We start from the raw sequence: 21,508 nt of genomic DNA, 5'->3' as shown, positions 1-21,508 counted from the left end.
TGGGGGTTGAGAGGGGAGTGTATTTGGTGGGGGTGGCCCAGTGACAGCTTGCAAGCATGGGAGTACATGCTTCTCATGCTTGGCTGGGTATATAAGCACTGGGAAGGTGGGCTTTTATTCCGATTAACAGTGCAAAGTTTGTTTGGGTTTTTTTTATTCACGTTGTTTTTCCATCCTCCTTTCTTCCTCAGCAAAACAAAAAAACAAAAAAAGAGAAAAAGATCCGTCTTCTGCGTGTACATTTGAAAACGCTGGTCTCTCCCTCACAGAATGGTCTCTCGGTCTTTTTTTTTTTTTTTTTTTTTTTTAGTCTTTTCTCTGTGCGTGTGGTTGACCTTTACCTTGACGTGACCTCTGAATGGAGTCGGGGTGGTGGAGGAGGGGGGGGGGCGCTGGGGTGTGAGCTCAGGGGGATTCGGGGATGGAGCCCGTGTGTTGCTCCGGCGTGCTCCCAGGCACTAAGGCGCGTGGCTTCCCCAGAGCGCGAGACAGCCAGCCTTTCCTCTCTCCGGGAGCTTTGTCCTTCAGCGCCACACACCTTCCCTGCATATTCTCCCCTTCGATTTTTAGGTAGAGCTTTATTGCAAGCAGCAGTAAAAGGCTGCCCTGCTTTAATGCGTTTAAAATGCACGTGTTTTTGTGCTAGTTTTAATGTGGGGTTTCGTCTTTTTTTTTTTCTTTTGTGGACTACTAAGACCCCCTTTTGGGAAAAAAAATTTTTTGAGGGCCTTTTCCTTCTTTTTCTTCTCCCCTCTTTCTACCTCCCCGCATAAGAGATTGGTTAAGGGAGATGTCTGACGGCAGCAGTCTGAAGCGCGTTACTACCTTGTGATTCGGTGACCCTCCTCTCTGCATCCCTAACTCTCAAAAGCTGATTCAGCTTCCAGTGAGCGCTCGGGTAACTGTTCCACTGCTGCTGCCTCTGGATTCTCTGCACTGGTACGTCTCTCTGTGTCTCCTTGTGCGTGCATGTGTGTATGTGTGTGTGTGCGTGTGGGAACGCGTGAGGCTCCATGTGAACCTCTTGCTCTTCCCGGTCTTTCTTTCTCATCTTTAACTAGCTCTGCTCAATTCTGACACTTTACAAGACAGGAACACAGAAGGTCTGCAGCCTGATATTCCTTTCTGTTAAAGTTGCTGTAGCTAAAAAGCCAGGGCAGATGAGCCACACTGTACTGTACAGAATTGTATAGGGTAAGGCAGCATTATTGTGTTTTGGGAGAGGTGGGGGTGGGAGAGGTTGCGGGGGGGTGGGGGTGGTGGCTTTTGTGTACATGGATATACATATGCCAATTGCCAATTCCTTTTATCGTTTTTAAAATATGTGGGTGCCTATGCATGCAAGAGGTTTTGTTCATTTCTGCCTCACTACGCATTTAAAAGAAAAAAAATGCAGCGCTAGCAGTCCACTGGAATGATCTACATTGAAACATTAGACCTTTGACACGCGATCACTTTGCAGGGTTAGAAAGCCTCTTAATGGCTCGTGCTGAAACTATGGGCTAGTTAATGGCTGCTGACTAAATAATGAGCTTTGCCAAAAAAACTCATAAAGTGGCCTGTTCTTGTTAGGGCATTACTGGAGCCTGAAATTGGGAGGAAGTTAGTCCAAGTTATTGATGTTGCCTTCACTTGACATTAACCATTCAAAATCCATCATTGATTTTCATCCTGTACAGATGTTTAAAAAATTTCACCCAGGAATGAAGTGCTGGGTTAAAAAAAATGTTAACGGTGTTATTTTGCGTAATTGTCGTTATGACAATAATGCAGAGCATTTGTCGCATAAATAGGTTTGTGACAAACCAAAATGTTTAAGGCTTGCACCAACTATACATTGCAAGTTTTTTTTTTTTTAAAGTAAAATTCAAAATCTTGAAACATCTCTCATTTGAGCAGGATAACCTGTGTATTACACCACCGCTCCCACTGAGGAATTAAGTGACTATTGAAAAGGAGAGATCGGCAGGGATTGTTTTATAGATGTCAGTTCTGAAATGATTTTGCGTCTGCTGCTTTTGAACGAAGGAGGCGTCTGTTGCTTTTAACTGCCTTGCTAAAGTTTAGTCCCAGGAGCTATGTCTATCTATAGATTGCCAAAATGCATGCACTCCATGTAAAATGTAAAGACATTCTAAGAGAAGGCAAGAGAGGGTTACAGAGGCTTGTGAAGATGGGGTGATGGTTACCGGCTGTGAATATGTTCTGTCCTTCATCACCTGAATTTGGAGAAAGCAGCATTCTCAGATGATCAGTCTGTCTCTCTACAATAATATGGCTCCCTCATTTGTCAGGCAGCTCTAGATTTTTAAGGATTCCTCCTTAACCAGATCTTTGAAAATTGATGGGAGAGAGTAGCTTGTTAATAAATTTAGGTTTCTTTAGGGTGTGGACTGAGGTGCATTTGAATGACTTTATAGATCAGAGGGATGGACGTTGGTAGCAATGCTCAGTGAAAAAATGACCCTCTTTTATCCTCGAGTAGAAAATGTATTTATTTTACAAGGTATAAATAAAGCAAGACAACAACCAGAATCCTAGGAAGACCAGATGAAGACTATTTTAATTTCAAACATTTTTTATTTTAATTACTGCATACTTGGGGCATGGGGGATGAAGGTGTATTGTGAGTTATCATTTTCTTCATGATTTATACGAATGGGCTTTCATAAGAGGGACAAAGAATGAATGAAATAAGTTAGATTTATGAGCTAGACTTTTAGTTTAATTACTCTCAAGTCAAGAGTATTTTTTCCAGCTCAATGTACTTTGCAACATGCACTGAATGATATATGTACAGTAGCATTTGGTTGCTTAGTTTGAAGGGCAGATACTTCTCTAGAAAACACATGAAGGTTTTTGCTTTCGTTATTTTATAAAATGTGCTTTCTGCAGTTATGTTGTTTGTGCAGCTCGTGTTCACAGCTTATTACACGTTCTGGGAAGGATGGACAGTATATCTTGGCAAAACAAAAATGTCCATTTTGTTCATATTTTCAGCTACTTTAAATTCTATGCTCAATGCACTAAACTTTTGTATTTGAACAAATTGGTAAAATCGTTCAAAATTCAGGCTTTGAACGATATTAATTTTGAAACAAATAATTTTCCTTCTTTCAAGAAATTTGTAAAAGAAAGATGACAAGTGTGTTGTCACATTCCTGCTTAATTCTGTTTTAAGAAGCGAAAAGTGATTTTATAACCACGATAATGTATCTCAATTTCTTCTAGAATACTGTTAGGATATAGTGCTTAAATGCGCGCATTATATACAGTACAGTAGTAATATAAAATGATGCAATATTATGACTGCAGTTGCACATTTCTACAGTTATATTCAGCTTGAGTACACATGTATATAGTTGGATAGTGTACTCTGCACAGTGAAGGCTGGAGCTTTAATCCACTTTAATTGTATTAGAAACAGACTATCAGAAGAACACTTCATCTAGGAAACTGCTATAAATTCAGACAAGTGCAGCTGGCAGAGTTGACCTTAAAATGTGTTGAGCTACCATTATTCTTGAGCACTTGTTTTCCACTTGTTAGGTTTACTTAAACCTCCTCTAACGTATTCATTAAAGGAATGTGAGAAATGGTAAAATTCATTAACACCAGCAGCAGCCATTCTACATTAGCCTGCAAATTGGTATTGATCTATTGGTGGAGAGGAAGTTGAGGAAGGGGAGGTGGTAGGAGCTGGAGGGGGGGGGGCGAGATGACAGCGACCAAACCGGAGTTCAGGTGAGCGGACCAGAGAAGCGCCGGTCGTTACAGTGCTGAACGAGCACAAAGCGCACTGGGTGACCCCAAGTGTGCACCCGATTGCTAAATCTGCCCATTATAGCCTCCCATTCAGTACAATCATCAGTTTCTGCAGTGCCGCCTGGTCCACATTGTTACCAGAGCTTTAAAGCTCAGAGGGGGGAGAGAGAGAGACAGAGAGAGAGAGGGAGGGAGGCAACGAAAGAAAGAGAGAGTATGAGAGAGAAAGTGACAGAAGCAGAGCAAGATACAGAGACAGAGACTGGAGGGGAGGAGAGGTAGACTCTGGTGGGAGCAAATTATCCTGAGTCTCGCATCCCCAGCCCAATCTATCTATCAGCGGCAACCTTCAAATTTCTCTGAAGGCCTGCGGCACACGAGGCGAATGCGTCTTCTCTGGACTACATCTTGGCCAAAGTTTTTGGAGGGAGACACTGAAAGACAGCATCTGATAACCGAACCGAAAAATGGGGGTTTCCTTTTCCATGATGCTTCTTCTCTCTGGCTGGGGGAGTGAGTTAACTTGATAGCCTTGGACTCACTTAGCCAGTAGGTAAGCTCCTACCTTCCCTTCTCCTGCTTTTACCTTTGGCATTGTATTCAAGGTGAAGTCTTTTTCATGCTGCGTAGGTTGCACAGAAATGTTCTTATCACTATGACATATGGATTAATGTTATGTTTTTTAGCTGTAAACTGTAGTGGTATATAGCAAAAAAAAAATACTTGGAAAATTGCTTAGTTTTGAAAACTGCGGTGTGTGGAGCAGAATAGGGCCCAGGACTGAGGTAATGCGCACAACGGACAGTAAATGTTCTTTCTTACTCTTTTTTAAAAAATAGTTTTAATTATCGCTGTTTCAGCAGCGGTTCTAGCACTAAATTGTAAAAAGAATTAGTTATCTGAAAACATAAATCTAACTGTTCTATAGGCAAATGACATTACAGTGGAAGGATTTGATAGGATGTAGTGAAATACCACAATAACATAAAATCCCTTAAATGTGACCATTTGCTAAATTATTACTCGTTTATGACTCTGGCCGTGCAAAAATTCTTTGATTAATCTGAGCACCCCAATAATGAGGTAAAGCTCTGAAGTAATTGCTGTTACGCTAAATATAGATTAATCAATGAAGAACGGAGCAGAGGAGGGGAAAAAGGGGACATTACAGGCTTCGACAGATCTCCAGCTCTCTTGGGGGCTGAAATCCTGAATCAGCACTTATTTCAAGCATGATTATATGCGCATATTGAAACTACCTGCTTGGGGGACATACTTCTTTATATGCCCATATGAACAAGACCAGCTATGGAATGTAAAGAAGTATGTATCTCAGGTGGGAGACTCCCCGCCCATGGAGGAAGACAGACAGACAGGTAGCCAGCTGTAAAGAACAGGTGAGCTTTGCAGAGATGTGGCAAACCCGAAAGACCAGAAAAAGAGAGGCGAGTAAGGACGTGACAGATGGGCTTGCAGCTGCCCAGTCAAGCAGCAAAAAGTTATTTTGAAAATGAAAACCCAGTACACCGTATGCGAGTGTCAGGATTCTCAGTGCCGTTGGTGAAAACTGTTCCCGTAGAGTAAATACACAAGAGTCGCAAGCCAACAAAACTGTCTCATACTGCGAACCTGTACTCTCTCTTTTGTAACTAGCACAATGTTAGGAACACTGAAATATAAGACAAAGACTACAGTTTCCAGCTAATTTTTAAATTTATAATAGCCTATAATTCTGGGCATCCTCTGCCTTAAAATTCTTGTATGATAGACAATAAGATCCCCTCATTATTTGACAATATCGCAAAAGTGGCAGGGAAGATGTTCTGAGGAACTGACTCATTTAAGACACAGGGTGTCTTAATTTAAATATGAGTGGCGGCCACTATATCCCAACACACGCAAAACACAAAGGACAGATGCCAGGGCACAGATACAAAACACATTCCATTGTCTGCGTGCATTTACCAGGAGCAGAAGCACATAGCAGGATTTGGCCGAGATGCTAACAAATGTGAGTGGATGTATATATATAAAAAAAATAGGTATTAAAAGAGGCTTCACTGTTGTGCGCATAATGCACACAAATCAAATTGTTGTTGCAAATAGGGTTCATATATGTTGTGTAGATGTGAGCTATATGCAACATGCATTTCCATGCAGAGCCGTTGCAGTTCCATTTGCATGCAGAACGGTATTTATAGCCCGTAGAGTGCACGTGGTGTCTGCGAGTGTGTCCGACGCACAATCTGGAACCCGAGGCTCTGTGAGCGCTGTCCTGCCCCCTTCCCTTGCTGCTGAAGAGCACGAGTGCGGAGTCGATTGATGATCTTGTTCCAGAGGGGTGTATTGTTCTGTCACTTTGCCTGTGTCAGCAGGTGGAAGTGCTCATCAGGACATTAAATATGCAATAATGCTGACTGCGGCAGGGGCTTTGAAAGGCAATGCCACAAGACAAGATCTGGCTGGGTCCACTTTGTGTAGCCTGATGAGTGCTGGCTGTGCATGAGCAGCTCAGAGCAGATGGGGAGACTTCTCTCTTTTATCTCCTACCAGGACATGAGGTGGCTTTGGGTGTCAAGAGTATTTTTGTATTACTGAATCAGACAATATCTGACGCCTTTATAACATCCGCTTATTCGTTATAAGAAAACCGCTCTTCCTCGTTTCTGTATCCTGGAAACATAGGGCGCAAGGCACCACTAAGATCACGTGACAGCTCTCGCCCTGAACAGGATGCCATTCCATAACACAGGAACAGAGAAAGAGATGATGTAGAATAGCCCCAGTCAAACCTACTCTGCTTGTCTTTTGGCAAAGGGAGGTAACCGCAGCACCTGGGGGAAACCCATTTCACTTTGGGAAGTACATGCGAACTCCACCCCAAAGGGTGCTCCAGCCCAGAACTGAACCCCAGACCCAGGAGCTGTGAGACAACAGTGTTAACAGTCACCCCGTTGTGCCAGTCCCTTTGTAACATTACACTTTAAAACTTCGGGTGTAATTTTCATTCTTAAGCTTTAGAATTTAAACATTAGCGGTCAATAATTGGAAGAAAAAATAATTAGTAGCGGAATAATTGCCATTTATAAAACAGAATAACAAAAAATCACTTCAGTGGCGTTTGTCCTTACCATATTCAAAGCTCCCTTATTTGGCATGCGTATTTTCAAGCAGGAGCTGTATTGAGCATTCAGACGCAGTGCTATCGACATCATGACGCAAGCCTTACAATGGGAGAATGGTGGATATATTATTACTGACAGACAACGAGCCCAGAAACTCCACTTAACAGTCAAGAAGGGTAACTCTGATCTACATAATGATATTTATGTTTCAAAGGATATCTGCTGGAGTATAATGCCAGATAACATGCCACTAGCTTCCACTCTGAAAACATGCAGGCCGAAGTTTAGAATTATTTTCCTTTAAAGATGTATGACCACGAAATGTAAATGGACCAGATTTTGTTTACAGTGAAAATAGCGTGGGCTCCATTAATCTTTGAATTTTCTGAAATCAAAACCAACATCTTGCCTAGAATTTAAGGTATTGTAGTATTTTTGGAAAAGTACTGTTATTTAAAATAAAAAGATTTCACATACTGTATAGGTCTACAAAGGCTAATACCTTCTTATATCTTTCTGGCAGCCTGTAAAACGAGGATTTAAAGGCATAATACGCAATTTCACCTTCTTTATTTCTGATAAGAAGCCTTAAGAAGTCAGGACATTCAGAAAGAAAAAAAATTGACAAACTTGAATCTTAAAATTAAGGCTTAACCTCAAAAAGTTCAGTTTTGAAGGAGGAGATCTCAAACAATAAATTGAAGAGGACTCCACTTAGTAGCACTCATTAAAAGAAGTAGTCTTATAAGCTGTTTCACGATCTGAATTAGTCCTCAGATAATGTAAGGAGAATGGAATCTGCTCATCTCTGCCGCTGCAGTCTTCGATACACAGAGGCAACAGACACGATTTTCTCACCCATTTGCTGTATGTGTGTTATCACCGAAAATCATTTAATTACACGTCCGACCAGCAGTGACAGTAAAATCGGAGACAAAATGGAAATCTTTAATTTCAAACACGTATACGCTTCTGAACGCCAAAAAAGTGGGATTTACTCACGTTAGGATCTACACAGCACCATTCACCTGTGACCCAAAGGCCTGCACTGCCACTTTACAGCAAAACACACGGGAGGAATTGTGTTCCTGTGCTCTGTTCAGAGAACACAAATCCTCCGGTCCTCGTCTTAACCTCATACAACACGTCTAAACATTCAAACTGTTAAAATAAAAACAAGGGCGGTAGTAGTATTATCCACCTCTGCACTGAGAAAAATCATTAAATGAATAAATATTACAGCAGGGAACCACGTGAAGAGGTACTGAATCCAGAAACAAGTCATTTCTTATCTGTAAGTAGCCCTGCTGCAGATCCAGCATAGGCTCTGGTCCAGTCTGGGGGGTTTATTTTGACAAAACTGGTCCTCCAGTTCAGAGCTGGGCTAAAGCAGGAACCAGGCCAGAGCCCTCAGCTGCAATGCAGCTCTTACAGGGAGCAGGGGCTGAAACTAGCACAGCCCCTCCAGTGGGGGTGTCAGGCCCGATACCATCAGCGGGCGGGTAGGCCGAGGGAGGGACACGAGAGGCAGGGCCCGGGAGAGGCACAGCTCCATGCCGTCGCTCCACAAGGGGGGCCTCCAAGCTCGCCGTCCGCCTCTCTCAGGAGGAGGAAAAAAAATAAATCCGGGATCAATTTGTTCAATCAGTGGAAGAAATGTCTGTTTGGGTTTCAATCCAATAATCATGCAGCAGCAGCAACAAGTACAGCAATAGGGGAACAGAAAAAGAAAATGAGAACCATAAACATGGAGGATTTACTACCATACTGAGGTGCAGAGTCCATCCCCAGGACTTGATCGCTGGTGCCCATTGATTAGATACTGGTGGATAACTTGCAAGAGGGAGAGTGTCAAGGATTTATATCACACATGGGCCTCAGACTGACCCGGCCTTTTCCGAAGCAAAACCACAGTCTCGTTTGTTCCTCAACTGGGGGTATTTCTTCCAGTGTTGCCAAAATGATTAATCTTTTCAGTAGTGAAAGCACAGCTGAATTTTTTATTATTCACACCACATCAATAAAGCACGGATTTATCCATTAAATAAATCTGCTTTCAATTTTACTACTGAGTTGCTCAAAAAATGGACATACTAAAACAAAAAAAAAGAAGTGAGATCTTAATCTATTGTAAATTATTGCATTCATTCAAGAGTCTGCATTGCGCTAAAAAGGGCAAATAATATTTAACATTCTTAGAGTTTTAGCAAACTGCTTTGTGTGCTCTATTATTAAGTTCTGAATTGCTTTCCTTGAACTCCTAACTAAAACAGAATTTGAATCTCCAAGCCTACATTTCCAGTGCAATAATGAAATGAAACGTGTGTATTTAATATCCTTATCATCATATATCATATCATCATCTGTTCTGTCACAAAGGTCCTACCATTAAACTATGTAAAAAACATTTTAAAAATGTTACCAAGGAAAAAGCATTTTCTATTGCTTATCATGTATTTATAGATCATAGTAAGCGTTTAACTTATTTACCATTTGAAGTTCTTTGAATCTAGTTCTATAAAGTAAGAAACTTCAGGGTTATGGTGTATTAGCTTCACCTCTCTGATGAGTCCTACTAAACAAAACAGCTGTCTGTGCCTGCTAACCTTATATTTATATGAGTGAAGCTTATATAAATTATGGAAGGCTTTACATAAAGTCTGAAAAGTATGTTTAGACAGGTCTGCTTTTCAGCACTGAGAAATGGCCAGGGCCGATTAATATTCACATTACTATAATTCATATTCTTCTATTACTCAGACACGGGGAAAAATCTCATAACGTATGTACAGTATGGGTCAAAAGGCCAGTTTTCGAAAAACTTGCTTATAAAATAACACAAGATGCTCTTTTTCATCTTTTCCTTGTGGATTCAAAGTCTACCAGCTGGGGATGTCAGGGACTATGAGTTTGTAGGTGTCTGTAATCTGTGCAGAAAGACAGACGTGTGTTTGGGTTTGAGGGATGAGAGGACAGTTAGGGTTCGTGGATTAATCTAGGGAACGTGCCACTTCTGGAATAAATTTAATTCTAGAATACTTAAATTATCCTCTAATTTAAGTGGATGGGAACCTAAAATTAATCATCCAACATTTTAAAATTCAGGGGAACTGTCAGCTATTAGGAGGTAATTAAAATGAAAAAAGCCACCCAGACACTTTTTTAGCTAACATTTGCAAAATGACAGACCACTGAATGAAGATATTTGAATTAAAATGATTTGTATTATTATTATTTTGAAAATACAAAGTTCACCCCATTGACAAGTCCAGTTACTCAGAGCCTAGAACAGAACAATTTTTTAAAAAAAAACTTTTAACAGGAAAAAAAGATCATATAGTGGTCAGAATTCTTTGAAGCACAATAATGCCACATACTTTGTATCCAGAGAGTGTTTTATGGCATATACTCATATAGTGCAATACTGTAAGCCGAGTTTAATTGAAAATTGTATTGTTATGTAGATTGATGTCTTAACAGTTCACTAAGTAGGAAGATGATGCCCTGGACTGCATCACCAATCAGATATCTTCCTTAAAGTGCATATTTCAAGAATGCAGTGACAGTGAGAACCTAGTTAGCATTCTACAACGGCGGCGAATTCAGCTAAAAGCCAGAGAGAGCTATAAGAAAACATTATTTGAACCAGTTATTGAAGAAAGAAACAATCACTCAAATGCATTTGAAGAAAGATGCGTCTAAACGTCCTCTTGAGGCTATTGCCCATTTTCTTCTCTATTCATTATTACTCTTATTATAACAGAGTTTAAACGCCATTAGCCTAGCTTGCTTATTTTCAAGTGACATACCGGCAGAAAAGCAGCGTACATATTAGAAAAGGCTGTTAAAATGTCCTTGGAACTGTGTCGCTTTAACGTTCTTTCCACCTTGTAGTTTTAAAAATAAAAAGGCATAAATGCCACTGTCTATAAATACAGACCAAACGCCGTGATTAATGCATTGCACCATAAATGCAGATACGGTATTTAAGATTATGTCAGGAATCACAGCAGCACATTTGCAGAGCAGATGACACTTGAAATGGTTCTGATGTTGCAAAACAAGGGAGGTTTCTTGAGGTACAAGGAAGACAGATAGCCAGACAACTGGCATTGCTGGTGTATTTTCTCATCAATAGAGGCTTCTACTCGTGATCAATGGAATCTCTCCTGGGGCAGAGCAAAACTATGGAGGCTGTGCCGTTGAAACTGTGCACTGCACTGTGACCGAGGTACTGCTTTTTTCGGGTATGTTTCTAATGGAGCGGAGTCCACCATGCAGTTCGCAATGTTAGGAAACAAACCTACACTGTATGAATTTCTCAGACAAGGGTGCACAGTTCAACGAGTCAGATGCCTAAAGCTGTGAGCCAACCTACTAAACTGTCCCTACTCTTCAGCAGGAGAGGATATTCCACTGTTAAAAAAGTGGAATTTCTAGATGTGAAAAATCAGACAATCACTGGCTGCTTAGAAATTAGTGGGTGTTTTTAAGATTGAGAAAAACGTACTGCAAAAGATGTATTCAGACCATTTCTTGGTTCATATGCTATAATTTGAATAAGGTGGGGAAATGAACTTGGCTTTTAAAATGAGTGTCAATTCAACTGCTGCAAAAGTGTTGCTTCATAGTTTCGTATTCAGTAGAGAGGATGGCTGTTGCTGGTGAATTTTGGCCGTGTTCACTTTGCAAAGATCGTCTTTTTTTCTCCTAAATTACGAGAATACCAAATCAAGAAAAGATGAGAGAGACTGCAGAAAGGCACTCAAACTGGAGAGAAAAAGGAACACAAAACAAATGGAACTAAAGGCTGCAAGTTGTGTAGCTTGCTGTTCTGTTAAAGATAGTCAGACAGTGTATGAGCAACCAGGCAGTGCAGTGAGTGGAGCTGTCCAGACTCCTGTCACAGGCTGGAGCAGAAAGCCTTCGCTAGAGACACCGGGACTTGCCGACGCTGACAGGAGACAGACCTCTGGTGTGAGACAGACTGAAAGCGGGAATGTCGGACTGGGGACAGGAATGCCCTTTGGTGTGAGCGACAGCCCCGATAATGTATCAGCAAATGCCACTTCAAACAGATAAGCAAGACGTCTGGGCCTGTCACCCGGTCAGGAAATTTAGCCACTGGTTGAAAAATGGCTGCCAAGTTTACAGCAGCTTCTCTCTATGAGAACACAGCAAGCTGATTAAGCTCTTGACAGTATGAAGTCTAGTAGATGCTTCTCCCCCCAAGTTTCAGCAACAACTGCGTTGTTTTCCATTCTTTCCTGATCAAATGTTTCAAGTTGGCCAGATCGTACGGAACGGATGAGAACTGGGGCATCCACACACCAGCCACATCACCGCCAGTGCCGTAACATGACAGATAAGTGCTCGAGTGATTTCACTCTGTGCAGTATTATATTTTCATGCCAACTTTAAAATACATTTTTAGTTGTAAAGTACATCAAAACACTGCACATATCTGGTCTATGTATAAATGCATAATTAAGAGAGATTTATTGACTTTTTCCAGAGTAAATCTACAATATTTGCTAGAAGATAACCCTTGTGTAACCTAAGAACGGGATGCTAATTCTCTGTCTGAAGGTGCTTGAGAATGGCTTTGGCCCCACAGTGTTTATGATAATGAAGACATGGTTAAAATACCAATAAAAGTTAACTAGGACTCACTGAGCTGGACTGCGGCAGCACACGCGAAGTTTGAAAACCGTCCAAGGCAGAGAATGAAACGAATGACTTCTGAGAAACAATTTTTATTGGGGGGGGAGATAGTTAAAATAACATCAGGGCTTTTCTTAATTAATAAATAAGGGAAACTCTCTGCTTTTCTTGCTCTCCTGTCTGTCTTCACTGCAGTAGAGGCTACCTGTGAAACCCTTTGCAGTACAACCTCCTGTGTACAGTAATTACACCTTCCTCCTCATTTTGAAGCTTTGCCGTGAACGTTAACTGTAAAATTAATTAAGCCTAGTCCAATGGCGAAAAAGCAGTCCAGTAAATCTGGGTGTCCAGAAAGAAACCGATGGGGATGGTTAGCGATCCAAATTTAATAGAGCTCTCATCTGGAGCTGTAGAGCATTTTATTGCACAAGTATTTAAAAGCATAGGCTGTCCCTGGTAAAAGCATTAGTGAAGGAGCGCATCAGCAATCTCATTTGAAACTGTCGTCCTAACAAGAAAAATGTTGTGTTGAAGAGTAAACCGCTATTAAGCAAGATTACATTGACCCACAGGACAGATATTTTAGCTGCTGCAGAAGCAGCTGGTCGATCAAAAAACCTGCTTTGGCGATGAAGTTTGTTTCAAAGAAAGAAGAATTAAAAAGTGATACGAAGAAACCGAGGCATGGGCGCAAACCACAGTGCTGTTGAGGGTAAAGGTGATGGGAAAAGTGGAACGGAAAAAAGGAGGGTGGACCGTGCCGAAAACGTTAAAAAAGTACATTTTCAAAAATGAGCACGGCTAGGAATGTAATGGGCGGTCCTGACAAAACACTTAAAAAAATCTCAACTACTGTTACTGTTATGGGAGGCTGACGTTGTCTCTCCTTTAGCATAAATTGCAAGTATCCTGCTCGGATCAACCAATCAAAAGAGGAATTGTGCTGACTCAGGCTGGGGTGCTGCGCACGTCCGATTGCAGGGGATGAGAAAGCAGCACTGCACTGCAGTAGCTCTCCCTTCCCTGACACTGGCCTGGGCCAGGGACAGGTGCCGGGCTGCGAATCCCAGGCCTCTTGGCACAGGCCTCACCAAAGAGTCTCTCCCCGGCCACCCTGGGTTACCACGACTATTTCAACAACAACAACAACAAAAACAACAAAAGAAAAAACATTCAGTGAATCCTGGGCTTGGCAAGGAAACGTCATTAAACTTTATAGTCGGATCAAAGGTCAACTTGCTATTGCACCGAGTCTAAAACAACCTAATTAGCTGGCTAATTAAAATTTATAGAGGCCTGTACCATAATATTGCATCTGCCGCTGAGAGTCACTGTTTATCTGAAGGCGAGGCCAAGTAATTCTTACAACAACATGGCATAAAATAATAAAAGCTCTTAAAACAGGGCCATTCTTCTGTAGGAGTTCACTAGCTCAATCTGTTGTTGCGCAATGCTGTGCTAAATGTATTTATAATGTAATTTTACCCATGTTGAGACAAACGTCTGTCTGTCTGCTACAGTAGATGCATTGCTGCTAATGTTCTCTGGCAAACGCAAAATTATTTTACACTAACTCTTCACTCATCTTATTACATATTGAATTCTAAAATATCTAATTATCGTACAAATTTAAGAATTAGTGAATTCTCCGAAGCATCAGTAATACCTTAAAAATCCTATTTTTGAGCAGAGTGGTTAACTGCATGCCCTCAAGACACTGAAGACAAATGCTTTACTTTGAACACTGGTCTTACAGAAACTGAACATGTCGCTTTCAATTCATTCACAGTAGCCAGTAAAGCTTCGAACGCATTTGCACGTCCAATCTGAAGTCGTCCCGTGATTTTCCTGTTATCGGGATCACGTTAGTGGGGTGGGGAGGTACGCAACACGACTTGACTGATGCCAGAGAACAGATGTCCCTTTTTTTAGACATGGCTCTTAAAAAGCTGGATATCTGGGCCTTGAGAGCATGTGCTGCTGTGCCCAGATAAGGCAAAGGCCTGAGTGCACCCTGCTTGTTATAAAGGCCACTGGTGAGGGCCAACGAGGAGCAGGTTTTTTTGGTGGTGGGGGGGGTCACAACTGTCTGACAGGCAGGATGACTCTCCAGAACAGCTGATATTAATAGCTGCCATTCCCAGCTGCCATTGCCACTGAAAAACCAGCCTTAAAATGGCACCTTTAGCTCTGTGGGGCACAGTCTTTGCCCTCCTCTTATCCAAAAGCAATGACACTTGTGAAAGAGGACCAGAACCCAGCTGTCCCCATGCAGACAGGCAATCCCAGTGTCAGAAAAGACAGAGAATGAGAAAACACTCAAGTCACCATCTAAGACTAACGCACAGACGTGCGAGGTGGAAAATATACTTTATATACAATATGTATCCATAACAACCGCCTACACTTACAACAGCAGAGAGCAATGCCATCTAGGATAATTGAATATTCATCTCAATCTTCATATCTTAAAAAACACAACATGCTTACATCAATCATACTGTATATTTTGATTTACCTAAGGATGTGATCATTTTTTCCCCAAGCACCAATCAGGATTTAGAGACCGAAAAAAAAAAAGATAGTAGCTGTGCTTCCCAAAACAAACTACACCCAGAAAAACATCAGACCGTTCCAGCGAGCTTTAGTGGGTTAATGAAAAGTCTGTACTGGTTTAACACAAAGAGGTTCGGAGTTCACAGCTCATTGGGCCATTTCAGAGCTCAACTATTAAAGAACTTGAGAGCGAATGAACCGGAGGGTTAAGGAAAATGGCACTGAGAGGTCAGTCACATGGCGACTACAAGAGCACAACTTCAGACACAAGTTATCAAGACACTCATCTGTTTCCACGTAGAAGAGAAGCATTCTGAATCCTACAGACTGCTTTCAGGACAATATATTCTCTTATCAGGGTCTGGAATTAAAAAAATCACATGGAAATTGGATTTACTGCAAAGGACATAACCTCTCCCACTACAGATTCAGTTCCAGTCTTTTATTAGTGCTGTTATTATCATTTTAACTCTATAATTAAACTAGTTTTTGTTACATACCGGCCTTGTCTGTGCTGTAATAAGACACAAAAATCTATTTTGCAGTTTTGCAAAGGACAGCAAAAAACAGGCAGGCAGCCTCTCTCTTCTCCTCTGCATTCATTTAGTCCACTCGAAATTGAATTTATGTCTTTGGAAGACCCTCATCAATTTGTTATTGCTCTTTGATGACAAGTTTATTAAAAAAAAAAGAGAAAGGGGGTGAAAAAAAGCGGGGGTTTTTTTGTTTAAAAAAAATCTACTTTTTGAATGGCGCCAAGCGTTACCACGAGATAACAAAAATGCTTTCCCTTTACCGGCTGCGCTGTCCTGCTGAGCTGTCCAAACGGCAGAGCTTGAATTTGGCTGTTGCTCGTGTTTTTGCATTGAGACAATCAGATACCGTACTGGAGAACCGCTGGTTAAAGATAAAACAAAACGGTAAAATTGTAATCCTGGAATACGACTGTGCAGATCATACTAAAGCCGAAAGTGTATGGAGAATTACAGCAAATGCTAAGTTTGCAGGGTGTGAAAATTTAGCTTGGGAGAAGTGCTCAGATGTCTTTTACAGGATCCATGTACTGTATGTCTCTGGCAGGTTCAGTGGCTCTGCTCGGGCTGCTTAGGGGCTTCAGGGCTGCAGGGCTGGTGTTAGACTTGTGTCAGAAGCAAATGTTAAACACTGGCAAAATAAGTAGAATTGTAGGCGCCTTAGAAATAATATGAAAATAAAATGGATTTTCATTTTCATTTAAATGCGAATGAATTCAGTGAATGATCCGTTCATCTTTGCAACTATTTTTTAACGATGTGAAAGTGTAGATAAGCAGGGGTCCATTTGAACTAAAACTGGAGTATTGGAGTTGGCAACTCCGATAGTATATCTGGAGTACTGGAGCCGATAGTATATCTGTTTCTTACACACTTTCTAGAATGCAACAGCATTGTAACAATAACCATCCGAGACCCACGCACACTCGCAGAGTTTATACACAGTTACATTATATCGCAAGTTAAGAATAATCAAGAAATCAAAGACAGCTCAGGTCAGCTCGGCAGTAGTACAGTGAATTAAAATCTAAGCCAAATTGACCACTATCTAGTGTGGGTATCCAGGAATGCGAGTATCTCACTTCGGTCTAAAAATGTGTGTCGGTGCTAAATTTTCCTTTTTTTTTATTGAGCAGCTTAAATTAACGTCATTTGCTTCATTCATTCCTGTTTCTCAGCAATTGTCAAGTGCTACAATTAGCAGATTTCCACTCTAGCTGAAGTAAAAAAAAAAACATCCTGCTCTGCAAGACCCGATAGCCAACTTCACGGAATGTTCTATTTTAATAAAATTTTAATAAGTAAAAAGCAATGATCAATAATTTCAGTAGTATTTAAGACGCCCCAACTCATTCCTGATGTGTGAATATTATGGTGCATTTCATTTGAAATAAATAGATATGCCACTAAGCATTTATGAATTAATGGAGTATTATCCTTCTGTAGCAGCCCTAATGCCTCTGGAATGCAAAGTGTAGGGTGTTTCTCCTCCACTAGTAACAGACTCCGCTGTCAGCTGCAGTGTCTTCAGTTCGCAGGGCTTCAGTTTACATGAAATATTTCGTAAAGAAAAGTTCAAAACAAAAAGGTGAGAGAAAAAAAGATCTACCATTTCTAAGGGAACGGGTGGCTACAGCCGCCCCACTCTCTCCTCATTTTGAAGATGTGCCGAAATGAACTCTGCAAAAGTGTATTTATCTGTGAGAGCGTGTGAGAAAGAAAGCAAGAGAAAAAAAAAAACATTACTAGGTCATTAGCCAGGCGAGCGTTCACTTCATTAAGATAACGCCAGAAAAGACGAATCAATGGTCTCAATTGTTTTGTTCCACAGTTTAATGTTTCGTTCGCTGACAAATTGCTCGCGCGGTTAATTCGAAATCTGATTTGCGTATTTTGAGGAGAAAGGATCGCCTCGTAGCACCTGGGGGTTGAAGGTTGATACACCTGCTGCGTGCGACGGAGGCACCGCCGCTCGGAGCTCCTGCTTCCCAAGCGTCCCACAACACTGCGCGCTGCGGGCTCAGCGAGCGAGGGGCGAGGGGCGAGGGGCGGAGGGCGGAGGGCGGAGGCCGAGGGAGAAGTGAGAAGCGAGGCAGAGGGAGACGGAGAGAGAATGAGAATGAGGAATAGCGAAGGAGCAAGAACGACAGAGGGGTCAATTTAAGTTTATTTTCTGCTGTGTGCTGGATCTTGCTGCTTCATTAGCAATATTGACATGCCCATGATAAATTCTTTGTTTTTAGAAGCCAGTCCTGCGCGATCATTTATTAGAAGAGCCTATTAGCAGTTAGAAACCCCCCTAAGTGCAATTCATTGAGATAAAGTTTATGGAGCACCCCGTGGTGACAGCTGTACCCTGGCTCTGAAGAGCGACTGACACAGCACACTGACCTGCCCTGCTTCATAGCCCAAAACACACTTTTCACCACTGACATGACTGGGAAGAAATCTATGGCAGAAAGGCTGTATGCACAACTCATGTATTTACTGGAGATTCACTGCGCCCTACTCCACTTTGTTTCACGCTTTAAAGGGAAACTGGCACTTAGCTTCCCACATTCCTACACTTCACCTACAGTACTGTATCTCCAGGTGCGCTTGACATTGAAAACCCAGTGGTCACTGGCGTTAGCCTTACCTCCTGACCACTTCCGTCTTTGTCTCCCTTTTCTGTTTCTCTAGACATCAGCAGCAAGCCGTTTTGATAAAAGCACATCAGGAAATCGTTCTATTATCAGGTCGGCTGTTTGTGTCAAGACTGTTAAAAGGGCCATGCGACAAGCAGTTTGCCCAAGCTGCTCAGTTTCCACAGCTCTCTGCCGGGGGGTCACACAGCCCCCACTCTAATCGGACAGGCACTGGGGCTCTCAGCAGAGACCGGCTGGCTTGCTGGTGACCTGGTGCTGGTTACACCTTCCGCATGAGCACGGAAGTGGACAGGCGTGTCTTACCCCACATACTGCAGGACTACTTCATTATCTCTACCTGCAGCAAAGACAATGACTTTGACCATCTACCTCTTGCAGTGGCTTGCTTTGTTAAGCGCCTTGGGGCAACCTTGTTCTGAAAGGCGCTATATAAAAATAAACGGAATTGAATTGAGAGCACCATGCTGCTACCTCTAAATTCTTTAGAGTACTTTCTTTTTCTTCAGTCATTATATTCACAAATAAAGACAAATGCCATTCTGTTAAGGTACTGTAGTAGTTGAAAAAAACTTTTTTGTTAAATGATGTTTTATGATTGATTTGTGCACTTTTCACACAGTACTGTAGCTCGCCTGTCTTTACTGTGTAAAAGACATAGTGCAGCAAATTTTCAGGAATCTTACTTGTCCTCCTATCCTGTGCACATGGCGATTTGCTATCCGTCAGTAGATGTACAGAACCGTTTCATAAAAATCAAACGCTCATTAACATGCCATTATAAATTACTGCAATTTTTAACTGTTCTCGGAATAAATGGAAACCTTTTATGTACAGCTTCTGTCCTCTACTATAAATACTTCGTCAAGATGTGACATCTTTTTTATGGTTATGTGGTTGCTGGTGACAGTCTGGCAGTGTATTTTGTACAAAGCACATTGAAAATGTTGCTTTTGGTATTTTGTGTAGAAACAATAGTGATGGTAAATTGTACTCGATATGCAGCAGGGCCGGTGCATGGGTGAGTTAATATTGGAATGGGCTGAATGTCTGCTAACTGATCTTGCTGACAGCAGTTCAGATGAAGAGCAATTTGCAGTCCTGGCAATTATCAATGATAAGGAAGAAAAAGATTGCATGGCTGTCATTTTTCATGTGGCTTTTCGAACTGCCAGGATCCAACCCGAGTAAATAAACGAAATCACGGCGCAGCTACAGTATGTCAGTTCAGCAGTTGTTTTCAGTGCTGGGAGAGTCGGTGCGATTTTTAAGTAATACCTGCTGTTCTTCACCGTGCGCGACCATCTGCTGCACAAACACATCCGCGGCCTCCCTTCTGAGCCGCTGAGTGAGCGTGCGCGCTCCTCTAGTCGTTACAGTTTGCCCTCTGAGAGCCAGCGAACTTCGTCGGCTCTCCTTGGGGACTCAGTCACTGTCAAGCCCGAGTCTAGACAGAGAGAGACTCTGCTCTACGGCCACAACGCCACTACTTACTCAAGTATTATCAATCAGACGACACCACCAGAACATATTTTATGTTGCCGTTGTTGTTCTGGCTGTCGGCAACATCTCTTTAAATGTGTCTTAAACACATAAAACACCTTTAAAAGGTTTATTAAATCAGATGCCCACCCATACACAACTCACTGAGAAGATCATCTTTACCAAAAATATATATAGTGCATCACACACATGGGGTACAGTGTGTGTATTTAAAGAATTCTAATCCAGTACCTCAAAACAATCATTTATTTTAACTGAAATTCCTCCACTACACCAAATATAAAGTCGGAACCCCTGAAGATAAGATACCATCCGCAGCCTGCTGGTGAATAAGTTTGGGTATACCATTACCAGTGATAAATACTGCTGTATATATTTCACTCTTGATTTATAACCTCCGATGTGTTTTTTGTCACAGTGTGGGATTATTGCTGTTCTTGCGCTGTTGTGTTGGTAGAAAGAGTTGATGAGGTTTCTCTCCTTTCCCAGGGCCTGCTCACCCCCTTCCCTGCAACAACCAGCACCGATCCCCCAAAATGCTTTGCTAAAGCTGGTAAAATGGAACCAAATCAACTGTTCAATGGATTTGGTCCCCTTCAACCAGCTGTAGCTGTGCATTGATCGCCCCCACACCCAGCGGCCAGCAGGGCTCCCGGGACGCAGCGCCGCGCGGCTCTGCCCCGACCAGACGGCAGGCTGAAGACAAACAGCCTGCGAGACGCTGTCGATGGGGAAATGATGATGGCTGATCTCCACAGATCCATCACGCCTGCACTGAACTGGTGGGCTGAGCCCGAGCCATTACGTGCTCTAGCCCCGGTCAATGCCGTGAAAAAGCGATAGCGGTAATCTTCACCTCGCTACTTGACCGCTCCCGAGTCTCCATACGGCGTTGTGTACCCTAACAGGAGGATCAGCAGCTGTGCATATGCAAACACATACAGTAGGTGCGTGTCTGGTAAGCGTTCACACGCATGCACACGTGATCAAGGTGGGTATTTATATTACGAGGCATTTTACATATTTTCATTTGCCTTCATTGATTTTGTGGAGATGCATGTAAGAGGTGGGGGGGGGGGGGGAAGACTGCCTTTGTATAAACAAACTGTCATTCCTTTCTTGATTTTCATGTGCAGGTTTAAATCAATAAATTTAATTCAATTCATAAACTGCTGAAGTCTGCTCCGCTTTATTTGCTGTGATCTGGAAGGTTAATGCGAACCAGGGGCTTACAGCTTGCACGCTGACTGTGGATCACAGTAAGTAGTGTGTAACCCTCTTATTGAAGTTGTTAAACCCACATTTAACATTCACTGGGATGATCCTTTATTTCTCCAAAAGCGCCGGCATAAACAAAAATTGAGTTTTTGCTGTAGGGGCTCATCACTTCAAGCCACAAGTAGGTCGCTCCGTATCTTTATCATTACTTGTCCCTGGCCAGAGAGGCGCTGGAGTCGCGCCACCTGGGCAGCGCATGAGGAGCAGCGAGCAGGTCAGATCCTTTCCTCACCAGATCCAGACAGCGAGGGAAAGCCAGACCGACTTTATCAGAACACGGGTCCAAACCTCCTGACCCTATCGCCTCCTGTAGCACGATGAGGAAAGATGAAGGTCTATCCACAAGGACACACGAGAGTACGGGACAGCCTCAGAATTTCTAAATCAGCCCAGGCATGGATTAACGTCCATTTTCTCACCTGGTTTCAGCAAGTCCCAC

General features: G+C 42.2%; 1 long non-coding RNA gene across 1 annotated transcript; it reads left to right on the top strand.

Moving 5' to 3' along the window:
* The first annotated feature begins 3,305 nt into the window (after nt 1-3,305).
* Nucleotides 3,306-20,960, top strand: LOC138223327 (uncharacterized). Its single transcript, XR_011181754.1, has 2 exons — nt 3,306-4,318; nt 20,281-20,960. It is a non-coding gene; the product is annotated as an uncharacterized lncRNA (long non-coding RNA).
* The last annotated feature ends 548 nt before the right edge of the window (nt 20,961-21,508 follow it).

Source organism: Lepisosteus oculatus, chromosome 16 (assembly GCF_040954835.1).
Source record: "Lepisosteus oculatus isolate fLepOcu1 chromosome 16, fLepOcu1.hap2, whole genome shotgun sequence".
Taxonomy (NCBI): domain Eukaryota; kingdom Metazoa; phylum Chordata; class Actinopteri; order Semionotiformes; family Lepisosteidae; genus Lepisosteus; species Lepisosteus oculatus.
The sequence above is the reverse complement of the archived record's forward strand: the minus strand, read 5'-3'. Positions and strand labels throughout refer to the sequence as shown.